This window comes from Adiantum capillus-veneris, chromosome 11 (assembly GCF_014529385.1).
Source record: "Adiantum capillus-veneris isolate H3 chromosome 11, ASM1452938v2, whole genome shotgun sequence".
NCBI classification, from domain to species: Eukaryota; Viridiplantae; Streptophyta; class Polypodiopsida; order Polypodiales; family Pteridaceae; genus Adiantum; species Adiantum capillus-veneris.
The window spans coordinates 162,644,610-162,663,779 of NC_140941.1; the positions used below are offsets into that span (position 1 = coordinate 162,644,610).

The 19,170-nt window shown below is 44.4% G+C and overlaps 1 protein-coding gene across 2 annotated transcripts in view; it reads right to left on the reverse strand.

Annotated features, from left to right (window-relative positions):
• Window positions 1-16,457, reverse strand: part of LOC147448336 (F-box/kelch-repeat protein SKIP30-like) — a 37,363-nt gene extending 20,906 nt beyond the window's left edge. For both annotated transcript variants that reach the window (XM_086524180.1, XM_086524179.1), the window contains exon 1: window positions 16,105-16,457. The gene's annotated coding sequence lies outside the window, so the exon portion shown is untranslated. The remainder of the gene's footprint in view (window positions 1-16,104) is intronic.
• Between the last annotated feature and the right edge of the window lie 2,713 nt (window positions 16,458-19,170).

Sequence of the window (19,170 nt, forward strand, 5' to 3'; positions counted from 1 at the left end):
ATCATCATGAACTTGATGATATGAGAGAACAGTATGCAAATGATGAAGATTTTGCAAGGGTCTTCGAGCAACTAATGGATGGACAACGTCATGAACACTATCTTCTTAAAGATGGGTTCATGATGATGCATGGCAGATTGTGTGTCATAAAGCCATTGCGACGCAAAGTTATGGAAGAGAGTCATGTCCCACCATATGCAGGGCATCGTGGTATTGATGCTACAGTTAAAGCGGTTGAGACATTCTTCTACTGGCCTACATTGAGAAGAGATGTGGATGCCTTTGTGCGAGAATGCCTAACTTGCAAGAAGGTCAAGTCTGACAGGCAAAAGGCACCAGGGTTATTGCAACCACTACCTATTCCAGATAAACCATGGGAAAGTATTGCTATGGATTTTATCTTTGATCTTCCGAGAACGCAGACAGGAAACGATGGTATTTGGACCATTATTTGCAGATTCAGCAAACAGGCTCATTTTATTCCTGTCAGGAAGAAGATAAAGCCAGATAAGATGGCACGCTTGTTTATGAGCAATATTTTCAAGTATCATGGCATGCCACAGTCGATTGTTAGCGACCGTGATCCACGCATGACAAGTTTGTTCTGGAGAGGTTTGTTTGAGAATATGGGCACCACGCTCAAATTCTCTTCGTCATTTCATCCTCAAACAGATGGGCAGTCAGAAGAGGCAAATTCTATTGTCCTAGATCTGCTGAAGTGCTATGTGTCAGAGCATAAAGGAAAGTGGGAGCAGTATTTGCCATTGGTGGAGTATGCATACAATAATACAGTGCATTCATCAACTGGCAAGGCACCTTTTGAGATAGTTGAAGGTGGCAAGAAAGTTCCTCCCATACTGCATACAAAGGACAAGATATTTGAAGCAAATAAGTATGTTCAGGACATGGATGAAATGTACAAGGAGGTCAAAGTGGCCTTAGAAAGGACTCAGGCAAAACAAAAGAAAGCAGCTGATCGTCACCGTCGTTAAGTGGTATATTCACTTGGTGATTGGGTGCTTTTACGCTTTGAAAAGGCAAGGTTAAAGAAGATGAAGGGCAAGGAAAGACTGTTTCCAAAGCTCAGCATGCGTTACTATGGGCCTTTTCAAGTATGCGACATAATCAGTGATGTTGCATATAGGCTGAAATTGCCTGACAGTTGGAAGATTCACAATGCGTTTTATGTGAGTCTTCTCAGACCCTATGTGGGTGATGTGCCAGAAGATATGCCAGCTGAAGATCAGCCGGAAGTCGAGGAACTTGACGAGATCTTGGTCCCTGAACAGATTTTGGCACACAAAGAAAGGAAAGTGAAAGGCAAGGTTGCTAGGCGTTACTTGGTAAAGTTCAAAAACTATCCACCAATGGATGCTAAGTGGATGGAAGAAGGTGAACTTGCAGAGTCACCAACTGTATTATCACTTTACCTTGAAGCCTTCGATTTGCAACCTACCTTGACCCCTTGAGTTTCAAAGCTACATGGATTGTCAGTGTGACAATGGCTTCTGAAACAAATCATGTACATGGTATTTAAAGTGAGCTCAAATCAAATACCTGTTACATGAATGTTAGAGCTGTACAGATTGTCAGTTTGGCAATTGCTCTTATGGGATGTCCAAAAGTTTGGTTAGTGCTATAGAAGTGAGTATTTCTTGTCAGTTTGTCAAGGATACAGTGATTGCTTCTATTGAAGAGTACATGTGTAACTACATTCTTAAACTGTCGGTTTGGGTATGCTCGAAAGTGTTACGGGATCCAACGTGTACTATAAGACAGTGGCAAAATGTGCAGCTACCATTTTGTCATTGGAAAGCTAGTGACTCAAAGCAATGGCAGAGTGCGAAGCTACCACTATGTCATTGGGACAGGGTTCACACGCAGGCAATACATGAGTCGACGAGGTGTTGAATACACTAGGGTTGACAATGAGCATGTATGTGTCGTATATGTGTCGACAGGTGTTGAATACATCAGTGTTGACAGTAAGCATGTACGACATAGATGCAAACGAGGACGTTTGAGATTTCAAGAGGGGGGTATGTCACCAGTGTGTGACTACTATCTATCCTTTTTGTTGATTTCTTTCTTGTTATCTATTTACTTTCACTTTTTGGAAACACCCCTGGGGAAATCTAACTGCCCTGCATTGCATAGCTAGTGTGGAACTGTCCAGCGGGAGTCCAGGTCTGAGGGCAAGAGAGCACTAAAGTTGGACAAGGACTATGGTTAGCCAAGTGGGGTCATTGACTAGCCAAAGTGGAATCCTTTGCTACAGAGGCTACATTTCAGTTCTGGGTGTGGCCACAGTGTACAAAGAGGGTCGGATGACCTAGAAAGATACAATGGCAGCATCTCCTAAAATTTAGGGAACTGCTATTTTGGGACCTGAAAATGTGTTGACGTCATTACCTCCGGAATGACAAAGGGAACATTTTCTTACTCTACCGTGAAGTCAACTGGGCAACCGGTTGGGATATTTTTAGGCGGCAACCCCGAAACGGGAAAATGCTTGTAAATGTGCCAAGTGGCACATTCTGGTGCACTTGCCTCATGCAACAAGAAGTGGCGCTGAATTTGAAGAGGGGAGAGCCTCATTTTCAGTTTTGTCACAGGTTAAGAGCTATGGAGTGCTTGCTTTCCCTCTTATGCACAGTGCGGTGCCAGGTGTGATGCCCTGCACGCTACGCACTGCCCTCTCTCTCCCCTTTGGCAGTATGTTATGCCCCTCTAGTGGGCTCTTCATTTGACCAATGTACAGTTGTGTGGGTTCATGCGCGATTGCCGAGGCAAGAGCCTCTTGCACAGGTACTAGATTAGCTAGCGGCTAATCCCCCCGCAGGTACAGGTGAATTCGGAGAGGTTTCACGCCAGAAATCTCGTCCGATTCAAAGGGCAAGTAGCCCTACAGGTGCGGGAGCTCGAGGACTTGCTAAGGATGCGACCGGCACGCGAAACGGAGCCCGAAACAGTAAATTACAGCCTGCTGTGTATTTTTGCAGGTTTAGGGTTTTGGCCCTAAACGGACCCTAATACCCCCAGGAGGTTCGGGGATGCAAGGGGACCGCTGTACAGGTGATCTGGCGCATTTTCAAGGCTGAAAACAGAGAATTCAGCGTGCTGCAGATTCTCGCCAGGTTTTGCAAAGTGCCCGTATGCGTCGGGAAAGTCATTTAATGCGTGGGAATACTGACTGTGAAGGGTTCTAGTACAGTTATGCTGCCGAAATCGGGCTGGAACAGAGGAAATTCAGCCGAGTTTGTGCGGGGCAGCTTGTAGGGAACCTCAGCGTTTATTCCCTCTTTTGAACAATAAAGAAATACCGAAAGGGGCGCCTAAGTTAGGGGCCAATCTGGTGTCCGTCTACTCATACAGGTGCAATCTAGCAGCCTGTATCCCTCTCCCCTTTGTTGTGTCTTGAAAGTACAGGTAAAATAGACGACTAATAATGGGTGAAAGCTAAATCAAGGTTTAAAGTAAAGTCTACCGCCCTTTTTGGATTGAACAGGCCGGTTTCACTTGCCTTGCTCCAAAAAGGTTGCATCAAGTCACTGTGGGTTCCATTTGAAAGGCTTCAAGATACAATTGCAATAGCTGAGGTGAATCAACCAATTCAGACTCTTCCATCCATTTGGCATCTAATGATGGATAGTTCTTGAACTTCACCAAATAGCGTCTTGCAACCTTTCCTCTAACCTTTCTTTCTTTATGTGCCAATATCTGTTCAGGAACAAGGATTTCATCCAATTCTTCCACTTCGAGTTGTTCCTCATCAAGCATATTCTCTGGCACATCACCAACAAAGGGCCTTAGAAGGCTGACATGAAAAGCATTATGTATTTTCCAGCCTTCTGGTAGCTTTAACCTGTAAGCTACATCGCTGATCTTTTCTGAAATCTGAAAAGGACCATAATATCGCATACTGAGCTTAGGAAACAAGCGTTCCTTGCCTTTCCTTTTCCTTAACCTGGCCTTTTCAAAGCGCAAGAGTACCCAATCACCAAGTGAAAATACAAGTTCACGACGGTGACGATCAGCAGCTTTCTTTTGCTTAGCCTGAGTCTTCTCAAGAGCAATCTTTATCTTCCTGTATGTTTCATCCATATCTTGCACATACTTGTCTGCCTCAAATATCTTGTTCTTAGTCTGCAAAATGGGTGGGACTTTCTTTCCTCCTTCGACTATCTCAAATGGTGCCTTACCTATTGATGTATGCACAGTGTTATTGTAAGCATATTCAACCAATGGGAGATGGTGTTCCCAAGTTGCCTTGTGCTCTGACACATAACATTTGAGCAGGTCCAGGACAATAGAATTTGCCTCTTCTAACTGTCCATCAGTTTGCGGATGAAACGAAGAAGAGAACTTGAGCGTAGTGCCCATGTTCTCAAAAAATGCCTTCCAGAAAAGACTCATCATACGTGGATCCCTGTCACTGACAATTGACTGAGGCATCCCATGATATTTAAAGATATTGCTCATGAATATCTTGACCATGTGTTTTGGCTTTATCTTCTTCCTAACAGGAATGAAATGGGCCTGCTTACTGAACCTACAAATGATAGTCCAAATCCCATCATTTCCTGTTTGCGTCCTTGGAAGATCAAAGATAAAGTCCATTGCTATACTTTCCCATGGCCTATCAGGGATCGACAATGGCTGCAACAATCCCGGTTGCTTTTGTCTGTCAAATTTGACTTTTTGGCATACTAAGCATGATCTTACAAATGTGTCAACATCTTGACGCAAAGCTGGCCAATAGAAGAATGCCTCAACCCCTTTCACTGTCGCATCAATTCCACGATGCGCAGCATAAGGTGGAGCATGACTTTCCATCAAAATCTTTGGCCGTAACTGTTTAGTAACGCATAACTTTCCATGCATCATGAGAAAGTCATTCTTAAGCATATAGTGCTCATGATGTTGCCCATCAACAAGCTGGTCATAGATCCTTGCAAAATCTGAATCTTCAGCATATTGTGTCTTCATTTCGTCTAGTTCACAATGGTACGGAATTGACACTGCTGAAATTTGGGGCTTTCATGACAACGCATCAGCCACCACGTTCTTTTTCCCTTGCACATGCACAATCTGAAAATGGAACATTGACAAGATGTTTGCCCATCGCATGTGCCTCTCAGACAACTTCGTCTGTGTAAGAAAATATCACAAGGTTTGATGATCCGTTTGGACAACAAAATCAGCCCCTAGCAAATAGTGTTTCCAACTAGTGAGAGCATGAATTACTGCCAGCAATTCTTTCTCATAGACTTGCAAGTTCCTTTCAGTCTTCAAAAGAATTCTGCTCTCATATGCGACTACTCGGCCATTCGGATCTGAAGTCAGCTTCTCTTTCAAGTGTTTGAACGCTAAAATTTCCTTGGCTGTCCACTTGAAAGTAACTCCTTTTCCTTGCAGTGCATGGAGTGGAGAAGCAATCTCAGCAAAATTTTGAATGAACCTCCTGTAATAGGAACATAAGCCTAGAAAGCTTCGAATGTCATGTACGGACTTCAAGTCTAGCCATGACCTAATTGCTTCCACTTTGGCGGGATCCATGCGTACCCCATCCTTTGAAACAATGTGCCCAAGGAAGTGAATTTCTTGCAAAAAGAACTCACTTTTCTTCGCATTGATGAGTAGCCTATTCTTGCGTAGCTCATTGAAAACTGCAGTCAAGTGATCCCTATGCTCCTCTTCAGACTTTGAGTAGACAATCATGTCATCAAAGAAGGTACCCACAAAGTTTCTATGTGGTCTAAAAATTTTGTCCATCGTTCTATTAAATGTGGCAGGAGCATTTGTGAGACCAAACGGCATGACAAGAAACTCATAGAGACCAAATGTTGTCCTGAACGCAGTCTTATGGACATCTTCTGGTCTAATGCGTATCTGATGATACCCGCTCTTTAGGTCTATTCTTGTAAACAATGACGCTCCCTCAAGCCGATCAAGAATGTCATCTATCCTCGGTATGGGGAACCTGTTCTTGATAGTATTCTTATTCAAGGCGCGATAGTCAATGCACATGCGCCATGCGGCCTGTTCAATCCAAAAAGGGCGGTAGACTTTACTTCAAATCTTGATTTAGCTTTCACCCATTATTAGTCGTCTATTATACCTGCGCTATAGTGACACAAGAGAGGGGAATGGGATACAGATGCTAGAATGCACCTGTATGAGAAGACCGACACCAGATTGGCCCCTAATTTAGGCGCCCCTTTCGGTATTTCTTTATTGTTTAAAAGAGGGAATATACGATGTGGTTCTTTCCAAGCTGCCCCGCACAACCTTGGCTGAATTTTGACTGTTCTGGCTTGATTTCGGCAACATAATTGTACTAGAACCCTTCACAGTCAGTATTCCCACGCATTGGCCGACTTTCCCGACGCATACAGACACTTTGCAAAACCTGGCGAGAATCTGCAGCACGCTGAATTCTCTGTTTTCAGCCCTGAAAATGCGCCAGATCGCCTGTATAGCGGTCCCCTTGCGTCCCCGAACCTTCTGGGGGTTTTAGGGTCCGTTTAGGGCCAAAACCCTAAACCTGCAAAAATACACAGCAGGCTGTAATTTACTGTTTCGGGCTCCGTTTCGCGTGCCGGTCGCATCCGTAGCAAGTCCTCGAGCTCCCGCACCTGTAGGGCTACTTGCCCTTTGAATCGGACGAGATTTCTGGCGTGAGACCTCTCCGAATTCACCTGTACCTGCGGGGGGATTAGCCGCTAGCTAATCCAGTACCTGTGCAAGAGGCTCTTGCCTCGGCAATCGCGCATGAACCCACACAACTGTACATTGGTCAAATGAAGAGCCCACTAGTGGGGCATAACATACTGCCAAAGGGGAGAGAGAGGGCAGTGCGTAGTGTGCAGGGCATCACTCCTGGCACCACACTGTACATAGGAGGGAAAGCAAGCACTCCATAGCTCTTAACCTGTGACAATTTCTGCAAAACAGCCCCTCCTCTCTTCAAATTCAGCGCCAACTCTCTCTTGCATTAGAAAGTGCACTAGAATGTGCCACTTGGCACATTTACAAGCATTTTCCCGTTTCGGGGTTGCCGCCTAAAAATCTCCCAACCGGTTGCCCAGTTGACTTCACGACAGAGTAAGAAAATGTTCCCCTTGTCATTCCGGAGGTAATGACGCCAACACATTTTCAGGTCCCAAAATAGCAGTTCCCTAAATTTTAGGAGATGCTGCCATTGTATCTTTCTAGGTCATCCGACCCTCTTTGTACACTGCGCCACATCCAGAACTGAAATGTAGCCTCTGTAGCAAAGGATTCCACTTTGGCTAGTCAATGACCCCACTTGGCTAACCATAGTCCTTGTCCAACCTTAGTGCTCTCTTGCCCTCAGGCCTGGACACCCTCTGGACAGTTCCACACTAGCTATGCAATGCAGGGCAATTAGATTTCCCGAGGGGTGTTTCCAAAAAGTGAAAGTAAATAGATAATAAGAAAGAAATCAACAAAAAGGATAGATAGTAGTCACACGCTGGTGACATGAACCATCCTTCTTCTGCACTAAGAGTACAGGAGAACAAAAAGGGGATGAACTGGGCTGAATCAGCCCCTTCTCTAAAAGCTCGTTGACCTGACCCATAATCTCTTTCTGCTGGGCTGCACTAACCCTGTATGGTGGTCTATTCGGTGGACTAGAACCTGGCACAAGATCTATAGTATGATCCTCAGGTCTCTCAAGAGGTAACTCCCCTGGCAAAGAGTCCGAAAAACAATCACTGAAACCACTCAAAAAAGTTGACCTGTCTTTATCTAAGACAAATTAGATACAAGTTGAGGTACTTCTTTTGCAAAGATCGAGTACGCAGAAAGATGATTCTTTATTACAGATGAAATAGTAGAAGCAAAAACAACTGGAACAGACTCACCTTTAAGCTTTACATCAAGGACATGAGTCTTTCCTCTATGTACAAGGGTAATCTTTTTGTTGTAAGTATCCACCATAGCATGCAACCTGTAACACCATGGGATACCCAATAACACATCACAGCCCTCAAGCGGCATAATATGAAATTCTTCCGCATCCACATAGCTTTGAATGTGCAGACGAAGCTTTCCCAGAATGGGAGTAACAGGCTCTGAATGTCCTGGGCATGCCAAACCTGCTTCGCCTGTCATACCCATCTCCTCTGCACGAATGCCCAACTTTGATGCCAATTCTGGTGATATGAAATTTGCACAGGCTCCTGGATCAAAGAAAACCAGCACTGTCTGGTCTCTAACTTTGCCCCAAGCTCTGCACAGCTCCGTGGCATCTGTGTTTGGCTGATCTCCAACCAAATCTGGAACAAGTCCTGCACTCGGCTTTGGCTTCTTCCCTTTATGGTCTGACTTGTCATCCTTATCCTGTGACTTCTTCTGTGGGCACTCATTTGCAAAGTGTCCTTCCTGTTCACAAATGTAACATTTCTTGGCCTCCCTAAGAGCTTTCCGTTCTTCAAAAGTTTTGCCAGAAAAATGCCTCTTTTGTCCTTGTCCTCGTCCCGAAGAAGACTTAGACTGCTTCTTGGACGTATCACCTTCTTCAGTGGAGGGCTTCTTTGTGGGAGGCTCAGAAGGATTTGCTGCAACATTGCCCTTGGCTGAAAACTGTTTGCCTTGGGACCCTTTCTTGAGGCTATTAAATCCATCAGAATCTCCCTTCGACAGATTGCTGGCCACTCTTGCATTCTCTATCAACTGAAACATATTCATGACAGTAGTCTTTGTGCAGTAGTCCCTGATTTTCTTGGGCAATCCGCAACAATACTTCTCAATTTGTTCTAACAAAGGCACAAACCTGTAAGAGGTGACTGGCAACAGTGCGGCCCAAAACCGTTTATTGTACTCTTCCAGATCTGCACACTGTTTAGCATTCAACTCGTGCCATTCCGTCATTACATCCACTTCAAAAGTGTTTGTCAACCATGCAGGCGCAAAAAGTTGTTTGAATTGGACCCACGTTGTTGGGGCTTGACCCTGGTTCAACAATGCGGTCCACCATTCGAGCGCATTCCCTTTCAAGAAAGTGGCAGCCTTGCGTATCTTTGAAGATTCCGTGAAGTTGCCTCTAGCATAAGCTGCATCGAACTACTGTATAAAGGTCAAAGCCTTTAATTGGTCCTCAGTTCCTCTGAAAGTTTCAAACTTCACTCCCTGTCCACCTTCCTTGTAATCCTTAGGCTGACTCAAAGGAGCCACATTATCATAAACAGGTGCCTGTAACAGTGGTGCTCCATGAGTGTTCATTCCAGCACTCGCATCAACTGTTTTCCCTGTCATATCTGCATTTTGTACGTATGGCTGCGAAAAACCAGCCATACCAAATTGTATCCTAGGCACTCGAAACTGGTCGTAGGCACCTTGAAAACCAGGTTGGACACCCATGTTCGCGTACATAGGGTTACCCATGCCTGTTTGCATTGTCCCGAACACATTCCCTGGCATATAACCTGTGGAAGGTCCAGCCATAGCTTGAAACACTGAACCACCTCCAAAATAACCAGGTTAAGTATTAGGTAATGGAAGGGTCTGACGCATAGCCTGTTCATTGCTCCCTTGACCATTCACAAACGGTTCCTGTCCAGCTAAAGCAAGTTGCTTTGGAACATTGGACACCGCTAGTTGCTCAACCACATGGGCTTTCCCTCGAGCATCATGAGTCCTCTGCGAATTGGAAATCTCCTTTTCCTGCAACGGCTCAATCATGCCCTGTGTAGGAGGCTGAAAACCCTATGTCGGAGCCTGTAAGAATTCCTGCATCCTTGGGTTGTTAGCCAACTGCTGAAACATGTCCATGCAACAACGCAGTTGAGTTCTAAAGAGTTAAAGGAATTTTCTCTGTGCCATGTGAGGAAGATCCCTCTTCAGGTACTTGGTCTCCCTTCTCTGCCATATCGACAAGCTCTGTGTTGCTTTCACCCAAAACAATCCACGCTGCACTTTTTGAAGAAAAAGTGACTATCCCGTCGATGGAACCATATAACCGGCCCGTACAACGTAGAGGGCGGTACTATTTCAATTACCTCTTAACTTTACACAGAGCACTGAGAAGGGAAGAGAACACAATTGCGTCCAGCGACTAGAATGTCACTGCGCACACGAGACCGACACCCTGTAGGCCCCAAAGACTGGCGCCCCTTTCGGTATATCTTTATTCAAATTAAGGTAGACGATCCGACCACTTAGCACAAGCTTTCACAAAGCTGTCCAAACCTGACGAGGGCTGAAAACGCAGGTTTTCGACCGGATTTCGACAGCATAACAGCGCAAAAACCCCTGTAGGTCAAAAACACCTGTCTAGGACGGATTCCCTCGATATCTGGAAGCTTTCTGGTGAGCTGTCACAGAAATTCAGCGGGCTGTAATTCTCTGTTTTTCACTGCCGGGAGCCCAAAAGCCTGTACACGCATCCCAAGGCTCTCACGAGGCTCCCCCGATGTTCCCTTGCAGTTTAGGTGCGAAACCCTAAACCTGCAGAAAAACACAGCAGGCTGTAATTCCCTGTTTCAGATCGTTTTTAGCGGAGCGAACACGCCTACGCGTGTCCCAAGGGCTCCCGCACGCAATGGGACAGTTCCCCTGTGAATTGGACGAGTTTTCACGCGAGAAAACTCTCCAAACTCGCAATCTTTCGTGATGGAACTGTACGTACCTGTGGGGGATTAGCAAATAGCTAATCCGGTTCCTATTCAGAAGGCTCTTGCCTTGGCAAACGCGCATAAACCCCAGAACTGTACATAGGTCAAATAGTGGGGCATAACATACTGTACGTAAGGGAGAAAGAGAGAAGTATGTAGCGTGCGGGGCATCACTCCCGTCACCATACTGTGCATAGAGGGCAAGGTAAGCATTCCATAGCTTCTATACCTGCTACAATCCACCTCATGCTGAAAATGGCGCCCCCTTTGTTGATATGCAGCTCGTTTTTGCCTCCCAGAGTGGCAAAATCGCTCACAGGCTGACACGTCGCCCAGTTTCCGAGTTTGGGCTTTCCCTGCTAAAAATATCTCAACTGGTGCGTCAATTGACTTGGCAGCAGAGCAATAGAATGTTCCCCTTGTCATTCCACAGCTAATAACGCGAACACATTTTCCGGTCAAAAATAGCCGTTCCCTAAATTTTAGGAGATGCTTCCATGGCGTCCCTATCGGTCTACTGGCCATCATTGAAGACTACCATTTGACCAACATCTACAATGTGGGTTAATTTACTGGCCCCTTTCAACTTATAAAGTTGCAGTGACTTAACGAGTGGCCCAAATTCCAGTTTGGCGCACACGAGCTTCCATACTCATCAGAATTCAGTGCTAACTAGCCCGGGCAGTCCCTGTCTAACCGACCTAGATCCCCGATGTGAGAAACCCATTTGGCTACAACCGTTTCACACTGGCCATGCAATGTCCACTTGCACCTTTTCAAGGGTTTTGGGACAAACAAGTAAAAATAAAATAAATATATCTAATACTTATTTACGGAAGGCAACAGGAAAAATACACCTCCTGGTGACACTACGCCATCGATTGAACCAAATCCTATGGAGGCTTTGGTCAAGTCGATGATGGACATGATGCTACGACAAGAGGCACAACGCGCCGCCATGGATCGCGACCACGAAGAAAGACAGGCAGCCTTGGAGCGCAAGCACGAGCACGCGCGCTTGGCGGCCGAAGAAAGAAAGGCAACCTTGCTTGGAGCGTGAGCATAAGCAAGCAAGCTTGGCGGCTGAAGAAAGAAAGGCAACCATGGAACGTGAGCGTGAGCAAGCGAGCTGGGCAGCCGAAGAAGAAGGGCAGCTATGAAGTTTGAGCGCGAGCAACTACGCGAAGCTCTACGCATAGCGGCCGAAGAGAAGCGAGCGGCTATGGAATTAGAGTGTGAAGCACAGAGAGACCAACGCATGCAAGAGTTGGTCCTACAAGTACTCACCTCGAAATCTGAGCCACTCAAGGACATGGGCAATTCATCAGGTAGCACAAGTAGAGATGCAGATTCCAACAACCCAATCACTGAGAAGTTGACGTTCAGTAAGTATGACGGTAAGATGGATGCTAATGTTATACATTCTTGGTTGCATCAATTTAATGCTTACTTTGCGACAACTAAGAAAACAGGGAATAGCAAAGTTTTGGCGGCAACCATGTATCTTGTCAACGATGCCATTAATTGGTATCAAGCATGGCAAGAGACACAATTGGCTGCGCACCTAGAGGAAGCTGAGGAAGGCGTTCCCCTTTCTTTCAATTGGGCCGACTTCCAAGACAAGCTCAAGGCGCGATTCATGCCACCTCAGTACCTAGCGCCGTTGAGAGAAGATTGCTGTAATCTCCAGCAAAATGGTATGCCAATTATGTCCTTTTCTAATCGTGTTTTGCAACTCGGCACCCAATTACGCAAACCGGATAAAGAGCGCAAAGAGGCATTCCTTTTCGGGTTAGACGAGTATATCAAGTTCGATGTCGAAATCCTCAACCCAATAGATCTCAACAAGATTGCTCTTACGCAACAGATGAAGCACAACAAAGGAAAGCCTAAGGAGAACAAGTCTTCTCACAGTACCTCTCAGAATTCTCAGAACCCGTCGAACAGTAAGAACAACAGTAATTCTCCTAATCAATCTTCCTCTATTTCTCAAGCACGGACCTAAGGGAAAAGGAAAAGCTAAAAGTCAAGAAAATCCTAAGTTGACGTCCGATGAAAAATCTGCTCAAGGAATTTTAGGAGGATGGTTAACTCTTGAAGAACGAGCCGAATATGCACGAACCTAAAGAACCCACGGAACCCACGTTCTCTGATAATGCCATAAATGAGAACACTAGTGTGTCCCATGTTTCTAATGATCATCTAGTTGATGAGTCTCTCAAGAAGTGTTATGGTCATGTGAATGGTCAACACATTGTGATCTTGTTTGAATTTGGTAGTATACATGATGTGATTGGTGACTCTCTTATAGAAAGCGCCCGCTTGGAGGTTAGCCAGACAACTCCTCTCGAGGTGTCAGGCTTCGCTCCCGGTATGGACTCTCTTATTACACAAGTGCTGTGATGTGTTATTCGTTGTTCAGCAAGCTTCCTTCCGTAGAAGATTTGTTGTGTCTCCTCTCTCAAAATGTGTGATGATTTTGGGCATTCGATGGTTTCGTGAACATAACCCTCTCATTGATTGGGCAGACAATACGCTCACTCTAAATGCCAAAAGTAACTCTCCCATCAATCATCATTCGTGGTGAGGAGGGTCTTCATTCTTTACTCTTATTTCTGATATGCAAGCGAAGCTTGAAAAGAAACATGAGAAGAAGACTCTCTCAGTCCTTTCTTCTTCGAAGCACGACATAATAGAGATGTGATTGTTCGCAAGGATGATGGTTTGAATTATGATTTTTCTAATGAAGCTAGCCTCATTGCAGATTTGATCACTCACGCAAGACCAATCTTGGCTCTCGAGTCGAGGTCCAAAGATCCCACTCAGGAAGTATTGTGTGTTCGCATGATAAGTCAACACGCATTGTTCGAGTTTCTCATTCGTGATGATTTGTTGTATTTTCGTCACCGTCTTTATGTGTTTCCTTTTCACAAGCATGCCATATTGTATGATACACATGATTCACTCACGGATGCACACGGAGGTATGCGGATCACTCTCAAAAAGAAAAAAAGTTTGCATTCAAGGAATTCGCATTGTTTTTCGATTGTCCGTTTTGTCAATTGCTTTTACATGTTTCTTCCTTGGCGTGACAAAATCTCAGAAAGAGTACGAGAAAGATTGTCCATCAAGCATCGTCATTTCCGTATTGTGATTTGCCACAATTGATAGGTTTAGGTCGAACGGTCAAGATCCGATCTCACTTTTTGCGTGTGTTTAGTGAACGGTTTGGCACTCCGTCACTTTGTTCATCTGCATTGCATTTAGAGAGAATAGTAATTTTCCAATCACTCTACATGGAATGGTTTTGTGTTGGAAATGGTTTTCAAAAATTTTCCTCCTCGGAGACTCTTAAAGAAGGTGGGGTGGATCCACGACCATAGACGCAGTTGGAGCATTGGAGCTACAACAGATCACTTTTGTCGCTTTCAGAGCGGCCCAAAGAAGCAAGCACTGCTGACCTTCATGAAGTTCAAGTATCGCACGACTCACGCATCAGAGTGGACCGACGAAGAGTCCTTCGCAAAATTCCAGGAGTTGTTGGCACACTTCCTCGATGCCATACAGCTCGGTACCAGTACCTCATTTTAAAAAGGAGGGGATGTCACATGCACATCTAACCCTATGTGCATGTGGACAAGCTATCCCAAGTCTAGGGTGTTTTGGCACCTTTGTGAGCCTGTGCGCAGGTCGTGCATGTCCAAGCACTTAGAATAGTTGCATACCCTCTGATTGCACACGGCAAGATCATTAGCATGACATTTAGTACCCATCATGAGCATTTTCTAGAGCATAGAACCCTATTTTGCCAAAGTACACATTTTTCATAAATAAGTGACTTTTGTTGAAAAAGTAGGTAGGGTAAATTGATAAAGAGCTATACAAGAAACCATTGAGCACTCAGTAAAAGCAGAACACAGAAGGGCAGGGCCCAAGCACCCGCAGCACAGCAGGCAGGCACCCACAGGTCCCAGCGTTTTCTCAAAGATCAGCCCAGCGTTTAAACCTCAAGAAATCAGCGTTTTCAGCCACCACCACCACCCAATTTTTCAGTTTTCAGCCTTAGCCTCGCGAGAACCCACATCCTCTGGTTGCAGATCCTGCCAGATTCCCCATCTAGTACCAGATCAACCTAGCGTTTTCAGAATTCAGTCAATCAACTAGCGTTTTTGTATTTCAGTCCTAGTCCGGCGAAGCAGTTGCAGATTCAGGCCGCACTACCGCCATAGCAACAGAGCATCTAGCACTTTCAGTTTTCAACCTTGACGCCGTCATCGTCGACACCATCGTCGTCATCGTTGTCGTCATCACAGTCCCTATCTTTACGAGGTCACCTTCGTCATCGTCATCGTAGATCCCGGACTTGACGACGACACCATCATCGTCATCGTCATAGTCTCCATCATCGACGTCGACATCGTCATCATCAAGTTCACGGCATCTAGACCATTATACCAGATTTGTGCAATAGCATACACCTCTCGCCATAGAGAGGGGGGCCCTTGTAGGGGGGTATGAGAACCGTCTAATGTCGTATTCTTCTCTCTCTCTCTCTCTCTCTCTCTCTCTCTCTCTCTCTCTCTCTCTCTCTCTCTCTCTCTCTCTCTCTGCACTTTCATTCACAGTAGCATTCACTTTGTTTGTGAGCATTGCACTTGCACTCTCTCTCTAAGTAGAACGGAAGGCTCTCCCTTCCGTAAGTAAAAGGAATCCTTGAGCACAGTTCGGAGCACTCATCCTGAGCACTATCAACATTCACTTCCGTTGCACCTTACAAACTAACATCGCCCCATCTTTCCATGCTTCAAGAGAGACAAAAAGTCATTTCCAAACAATGTTTGGAATCCTACCTTGACAAAAGAGAGAGAGAGAGAGAGAGAGAGAGAGAGAGAACTCTGACAATACATTTTGCAATTTGATCGTTGGTCGTGCGAGAAATTTTCTCGACTAATTGTCACAAAATTTTATACATCAATTGTCATGATATTGCCTCCATAACGATATTGAATATTGTACGCTTAACGCGGGACCATGGCCATCATGGCCATGGAAGAGGCAGTATGTATGACTAGTGATTATTGATGGTGGAATGGGATCCTCCTCCAGAGAGCTCTTTCCATCTCACTCTCAAATAGTGAGTGCACATGCGAGGAAGCAACCGGTGGAAATTCAGTCCATCTCTCTCGATCAGAGAAAACCTATGCTTGATACAAAGCCTCTGAGGATTTTTGGGGTTGTGGTGGTTGGTGGGGGGGAGAGGGGTTCCCTCTATACATAATATGTTGAATATGAGAATTTTAGCAGGAGGAGAACTATAATCACACAAAAAAACGTCTCATTCTCATATGATTCAAAGCATCTCAAACCTTCTCGATCTCACATGGAAAACTACCCGAATTCCACTATCCTTTTACAATTCTTGCGGCCAAAACACCAAACCAATTTCCAAAGGAAAGATTACCTGGACAGTCAAAACTCAGTCACCAAACCCTGCAGATACATAGATAAAACACAGTTTGCAGCTGGCCGCAGGTACAAGTTCGCTCAGGCCCCAAATTCCCAGGTTGTAGGTGCGTAGCAGCAGTGTGCTGCAACACACGTCGCTTGCAAGCCTCGCAGGTGCACAGCAGTTTTTGAAGCCTCGCAGGTGCGCCGCAGCAGAGGGCGACGGACTTTTCTCTGATATGGATACGCAGGGTACTTTTCTACAGAATTTCTCGAGTTCTCTGGTTAGGGTAAAACACATAAGAAACAGGAGCTGAAATCAAGAGGCCTGCCTATAACTGGTCAGCTACAATAGATTAATTATATATATGAGTAAGGCTCCCTCCGCGTGCCACCTATGGTTGCAAAAAGAGAACATTAAAATTTAAAAGTCCTCTTTGTCTTAAGCCGCAATTATTAAGATGGTGGTGTGGATCGGGACTTGCCAACTTGATATTAGAAATAGAAACATATTTCACTGAGAGCAATCTAGTGTTTCTTTATTATTATTTAATCTATCATCTGCCTTGTTCTATAGAATACCTTACAAAGTACCATGCTTTTATCTATCTTTTTGGTCTATCTCTCTCTCTCTCTCTCTCTCTCTCTCTCTCTCTCCCCATTTCTGAGTTATGCATAAATTATGCACAAATGTGCATTTGTATCTTTGCTTGGCATATTGATGTTTAATGTTTATCTACACATCTATTTGTCTCCTCCTAAGTATTTTTAGGCTTATAAGTTTGTCTAATCGCAACCCATGAAGCGGCTTAGTTGTGTTCAAATGGCTTCATTTATGCATGATAAATCATTCTCAGATCGATCTCTCTCTCTCTCTCCACACATTAAAAGTGAGAAGTATCTTTTAAATACTCACAACAAGCCTAGGTCATGTGTAGTCCCACCTTTAAGATTTTGAAATCCACCAAGTAGTCATCACCTAGAAATTGAGTATTACTAGAAATTTTGGAGGAATTTAGAGCAAAAGACCTTAGAACGTACTTAATCCTCCTCCGACATGGAAGGTTTTTAACAGAGAGATCGTTTGAGCATGGATTCATTATTTGTTTTTAAATTGTTCCTCTCTGTTCACCATCCGATTTTTGTACTCTTTTACGTGATCTTTTATGTTTTCTAACAAAAAAGATCATTTGAGCATGGATTCATTATTTGTTTTTAAACCTTCCTCTCTCTTCACCATCTTTTTTTTTTACACTTTTGAGTGCTCTCTAGTTATCATTTCTCGCTTCTTGTCTATGATGATATGATGCTAAAGGTCCAAAATCATGGTAGTCTGCATGTTTATGATGCCAAAAGATTGAATAAGGGTCAGACCTTTGGCATTTTCTTAGAAGGGTCTATGTTTAAATATGTGTTCGATATTACACGCTATACCAAGTGTGCGAGAGACAATATACATAGCTAGGTGTGTTTGGGGACATGGGAGTAGTTGTCAAAGTTCTCACATGGGCCCCAAACACATGCACCTCTAGATGAGAACCTTGTTGTAGAAATACCTGTTAATAAGTTGGGACAATACTTTGAGGGTAATGAATTCAATGCAACCATACCAATCACTACCAAGGGATTAACTGTGAAGGGAATCCTTGGTGGTGGTGTTGGGGTTAGCATTGTGACTAAAAATTGCTAGGAAACACCGTGGGACCACAACCACAGTAGTAAACATGGCCAATGGGTCTATTGTTAAACCTATTGGGATGCTAGAAGATCTCAAGATCAAGGTCTTTGGACATAAAATAAGAAATACCTTCATTGTTATGGATTTCTCCAAGCACACTATGGCATCTGAGATGATCTTAGGACGTCCTTTCATGAGGGAAGCAAAAACAGTGCATGACTGGTCTAAAAACCACGTCTACTTGCAAATCCAAGATTCTGTCATTCGAGTGGATCTTCTAACTGGTCGAGCACATCCTCTAGGAACAAGTTTATAATTGATCATAGATATGACACCACATTTCACTCGGCCCCATTACAGTATTGTTACCCATATAAAGTGGACACTAATGTTGGGGAAGATTCTCCTTATATGGATGTACTACCTGGGATGATTGAGTCGGACAATGTGGATTGGGTCCACTTAACAACAACCATAGATACTTGGGGAAACAAAGGGACGACTTGGGTAACACCTGAGGGGGATGAAATGCCACCACTCGTACCCTTAAATATGCTAGAAGCAATGCATATATCTTTTGATGACCTACAAGATGAAGGTTTGACTGGCATTGGAACCTGTAGCATCTCACAAGACTATAGCCCACGCGATTTGGGGTCAAAATCATCAATTGAAATTAACTCTGAGGACAAAGAATCTGAGTTAAATCTTAGTGCAAATGTGGGGACAAACCATTCAGGGCCCAGTGGTACCCTAGATGACAATCTATCCAAGGGAGCAGAAGACACAAGGAGCAATTCATCTAGTGACTCTTCACTAGAGATCGGTCGTAATAAAAAATTAGACAAGAAGAGTAAGAGATATAAAAGGCAACAATATCGAGCAAATGTGCATGCTAAAATAAATGAAAAGAAATCTACCACAGAATGGCTTAATTATATAGGGGTATGTGATGCTCATCGGAAGTTGGTAGATAACTGAGGTGAATACCTTCAAAGCGTTATGTGGTGTAGTCCATAACCCATTGACATCCACAACTAGAGGCTACAGAGAAGCCAAAGTTGAGTCATACCGTAAGGAGCCGACAAAATGGAGAGTTATCTCAACAACAAAAGGATCCGGGAGTGAAATCACAATCCACAGAATAGTAGGACCCCACAGACTTACACCCATCAGCTGAAGATTTCAAATCCTACATCATAGAAGAACGTAAGGTTGTGTATATAAAGGCTCAAAGAAAACCTATCGATGGAACCAATGGAGTTTATGACGATCTAGTGATAGTTAAGAAAATAGAGTTAGCAGACCTAGGAGAAGAGTCCAAACCTGTTTTCATTGCCCAAGATCTGACAGAAACTGAGGAGGGTGTACTTTAAGAACTTCTCAAGGAATTCAGGGATATAT